Source organism: Magnolia sinica, chromosome 2, assembly GCF_029962835.1.
Source record: "Magnolia sinica isolate HGM2019 chromosome 2, MsV1, whole genome shotgun sequence".
Lineage (NCBI taxonomy): Eukaryota > Viridiplantae > Streptophyta > Magnoliopsida > Magnoliales > Magnoliaceae > Magnolia > Magnolia sinica.
Window position 1 is genome coordinate 79,887,202 of NC_080574.1, and position 4,738 is coordinate 79,891,939.

Genomic DNA, 4,738 nt, shown 5'->3' on the forward strand with positions numbered 1-4,738 from the left:
ATGTGGGTCGAGTCGGATATTTTGAACTATTTCTTATATTGTGACAGTGATCACTACGTATGATGACTAAAGTCCTTTATGAATCGTCTATAGAATCCAGTGTATCCTAGGAAGGATCGCACGTCACGTACGCTCTTAGGTGGAGGTAGGTTAGAGATAAGATAATTTTTTTCCTTTTCTACCTTAATTCCCTTAGATGAAATTATGTATTCAAGCATAATTCCCTTAGGAACCATGAAATGGCATTTCTCCCAATTCAGAACCAAATTCTTTTCCTCGCATCGCTTCATCACACATTTAAGGTTTTTCAAACACTCGCTGAAGGATGGACCAAAGACAAAGAAGTCATCCATGCAAACCTCTAAATATTGCCCCACAATGTTAGAAAAAATACTCAACATGCATCGCTGAAAAGTGGCGAGGCATTACATAGTCCAAATGACATCCTTCGGTAAGTAAATGTACCAAAGGGACATGTGAATGTTGTCTTCTCTTGATCTTCAAGGGCTATCTCTATCTGATTGTAGCCCGAATATCCGTCAAGGAAGCAATAGTAAGAGTGACCAGCTAGCCTTTCTAAAATTTGATCAATGAATGGTAAAGGAAAGTGGTCCTTTCTTATGATGATATTCAACTTCCTGTAGTCAATGCACATTCTCCAACTAGTAGTAACTCTAGTTGGCATGATTTCATTATCGGCATTGGCTACGATGGTGATTACAGACTTCTTAGGAACTACCTAAGTTGGACTCACCCATTGACTGTCGAATATAGGGTATATGATACCCACATCCAACAACTTAATTACTTCAGCCTTTACCACTTCTTTCATGTTTGGATTGAGTCAACGTTGTAGTTGTCGGGAGGTTTTCACATTATCCTCAAGATAGATGCGATGAGTACAAATCAAAAGGTCAATTCCCTTGAGGTCCGTAATTGACCATCTAAGGGCTCCTTTATACTCAATTAGAGTAGAAATAAGCATACTCTCCTGTTCCTTATCAAGGTGGGATGAAATCACCACCGGTTATGTCTCATCTTGACCTAAGTAAACATATTTAAGATCAACGGGCAAAGGTTTTAGGTCAAACTTCGGTGCCTTGAGGCTAGACGGTAGAGGCGCTACATTGGTTTGGGCAATTTCTCAAATTGTGGCTTTCACTGGTTAACTTCAAGTACAGGCATAGCATCAAGCAAGGCATCCATCTCCCTAATCATGTTATCATCTAAATTAGGGGAGTGGCCTAAGCATGTCTCTAGAGGGTTAGAGTATAGAGTTAGGATTGCTCTATCTTCCATGAAGGAATCGATCATGTTGATATCATGGGTATCGTCATCATCCTCTAACTATTTGTTCATGTTGAAAAAGATGTTGAGGTCCAATGTTATATTTCTGAAAGATAAATTCATAATTCCATTCCTATAATTAATGATAGCATTTAATGTAGTAAGGAATGGGCGACTAAGAATGACGGGTATTTGAGTGCTCACATCTATAATGGGTTGAGTATCTAGGATAATAAAATCTATTAGATAGTAGAATTTATCAACTTGAACCAACACATCCTCAATCATCCCTCTCGGTACACGAACTGAGTGATCGACAAGTTATAATGTGGTCCGGGTGGGTTTTAATTCACCTAGACCCAATTGTTCGTAAGCCGAGTAAGGGATCGGATTTATGCTCGCCCCTAAGTCAAGAAGTGCGTGCTCATCCGGTAGTTCCCAATTACACAAGTGATGGTTGGGGTATCGGGATCTTTGTATTTTTGTGGCACATCTTGCTTGAGGATGATACTCACTTTTTCTATCAAAAAGATTTTCTTTTGTATGTTTTGCCGTCTTTTGGTCTTGTATAAATCTTTCAGAAATTTGGCATATGAAGTGATTTGGTTAATGACATCTAATAGAGGGATGTTGACCTTCACTTGCTGAAGAACCTCTAGAGTTAGAGAGAGGTATTGGTGCACATCCGTTGAGGGAATGATGAAATCGGCTTACTTTGAGGTTCCGGTTCTAACCCATGTGGAGCATTACTAGGTCTATAACTCTCAAATATTTTCGGGTCCTTAGGCTTTTCAGCCCTTACCGGAATAGATTTGTCAATTGTCTTCCCACTCCTAAGAGTGGTGATAGACTTAGCCTGCTCCATCTATTTTGAAGAGCTTGGGTCACTGATTTCATATTGCTGTTTTGGGTTGGAGAGAGGCTGAGCCGGAAGGATCCCTTTCTCCCCAATCGAATTTTTTGTTTCAAGCTTGTGCATGGCCTTTGTAAGGTCTTGAAAGGCTTACAACATACCTTCATTAAAAAGCTTTTGGTTTTGTATATGTTTTAAGACCGGATTCTCTTGAGGTTTCCTTTGATTCAAAATTTGGTTAAGGATCCCTTGAGGAGTAGCTGTTTGTCCATTCCTCCAACTGAAGTTTGGATGTTCCTCCAGCTTGAGTTATATATATTTGAGGTGGGTCCACTGAAAGGTTTTTAGTAGTTGTTTACGGCATTTGATTACTCATTCAATATTGCTTGAAAAGTAAGAATTGCTGGGCAATTCTCAGTTGTATGTATGTTACAAGCACAAATATCACAAACAACTTCCGCAGTCTTTTCGGGTTTTACCTTCTTAAGTTCCATGGCCTCAACTTTTCTTGTGAGTTTGTCCACTCTTGCATTTATATCATGTTCATCTTTTAGAACATAAATCCCTCCCCTTTCCTTTGATTGAGTAGGCTTAAAAGTGGTAATTCTTGAAGAGGTATCCCATGATTACGCGTTTTCAGTAAGTTTATCAAAATAATCCTACACATCATCGGCTTCCTTATGAATTCCCCATTACACATCATCTCCACAAATTGGTGCATGGGTGAGGCCAATCCCTCATAGAAAAAGCTTGTTATAAGCCATGTTTCATAGCCATGTTGTGGACATGAATTTATGAGATCTTTAAATTGCTCTCATCATTGGAAGAAGGTCTCATCCTCTTTTTGCGCAAAATTCATGATTGCTTTCCATAAGTTATTTGTTTTATGATAGGGGAAGAACTTTTTAAGGAACTCCCTTGTCATCTCAGCCTATGTGCCAATGGACCTTGGTCTTAAGGAATGTAACTATGACTTGACCTTTTCTTTCAAAGAGAAAGGAAACAATTTCAGTCTAACTATGTCATCAGACACGTTCGGGAAGTGTAATGTAGATATGATTTCATCGAACTCTTTCATATGTAAGTATAGACTTTTAGATTCTAGTCCATGAAACTTAGGGAGGAGTTGAATTACTCCTTATTTAATATCCACAGTTCCTGCATTCAATGGAAATGTCATGCAAGAAGGTATACTCACCCCTCCCAGTTGTAAATAATCTCGTAGAGTACGAGGCGGGGGTGCATTATGCAGCTCATTTTCATCTTAAACTTCCTTAACAGGTGGTTGAGGTTTAGGTTCAGGTTGATTCGCAACCATCACTTCAAGTAACTAAGAGGATCTCAAGTGGTGTCTAATTCTGTGATGGATAGGCAACCCTTCGACTAATCCCTCTTCGCTTAAAAGATGGAAGGTGTTGTCACGAACTCACTTGAGCATGAAACACTCTCAGCCCTTAAGTAACTAACCAATTAAACCTAAAAAGAAAATTAGAAAATCTAAAATAAATAAGAGATCTAAAAAAAAAAAGATAAGAGAGGGTTGGAACAAAATTACCAAATAAGAGTTGCTATGTTAAGATCCTACAAAATAAAAAACAATGTTAGTTTCTAAAAATAATTTCAGAAAAACTCCTAACATAAAAACATAGTAGAAAAATAAATCATAATCTTAACCTAATTTTAAAACCAATTAATTCCAGAAAAACGTAGCTATAGTCCCAAGCAACGGCACCAAAAACTTGTTCACAACCCCAAGTGTAGGGTCGCGATGTAGTAATAACCAGGTATGACCGATGTCGAATCCACAGGGACTAAACTTGTACGTATTCTGAAAATAACTAGAACTAGAACTTTAAAAAGATCTAAATTGAAATCTGAATAATAGAGAGTAATGGTGAATAATGTTGATTAAAACTTATGAATTTAAAGGTGGGAACTAGGGTGTCAAGGATCCACTTGTAGCTATCAAGATGCTACTTTACTTGGTTCAAGGAACACATTTGGAATTGAAGTCCTATTTAATTAGAAGATAAAGCAATTTAAATCAAATTTGAACTTTTCATTGACCTAATTCTTTATGGAGGAGAATTTTGATGATTGGAAGGGATTCCATCATCCTACCATGCCTAGGAGACGATGGTGAACAAGAGAATTTACCAATCTCACTATCTCAAAACAAGAAAAAAAAGATATCCAAAGTTATCATAACATCTATTATAATTTGAGTCACAATAAATCATAGAAAACTGAAAATATTTCCTTAATATCAAACTAGAAATCAATGAAGTTCAATAAGAACAAGAATCAAAACAAAATAAACATCCAAACATGTTATAAGCTTCACCTCTTAGCTCTAGCTAAGAGGTGTAGCCAACCATAGACATGATTGAAACCAAATCCCTTAAACAAAGTATAAAAAATAAACCAGGGAAGAAGAAAAACTCCTTGACGGATGCTCCACCCCTTAGCTATGCTCCTTGAAACCTTTTTAAACCCTAGAAGATGCTTTGGAGCATCTTAGGGACTCTTATTTATAGTTGGGGAACTCTAACTTTCGCACAGAGTTGGAAAAATCCAAAAATCGCCTCAAATTTACAT

General features: G+C 37.4%; 1 non-coding gene across 1 annotated transcript; it reads left to right on the forward strand.

The window, feature by feature from the left end:
• Positions 1–2,910: 2,910 nt before the first annotated feature.
• On the forward strand, positions 2,911–3,018 carry LOC131238220 (small nucleolar RNA R71). The gene has a single exon (XR_009167628.1). It is a non-coding gene; the product is annotated as a small nucleolar RNA R71 (small nucleolar RNA).
• The last annotated feature ends 1,720 nt before the right edge of the window (positions 3,019–4,738 follow it).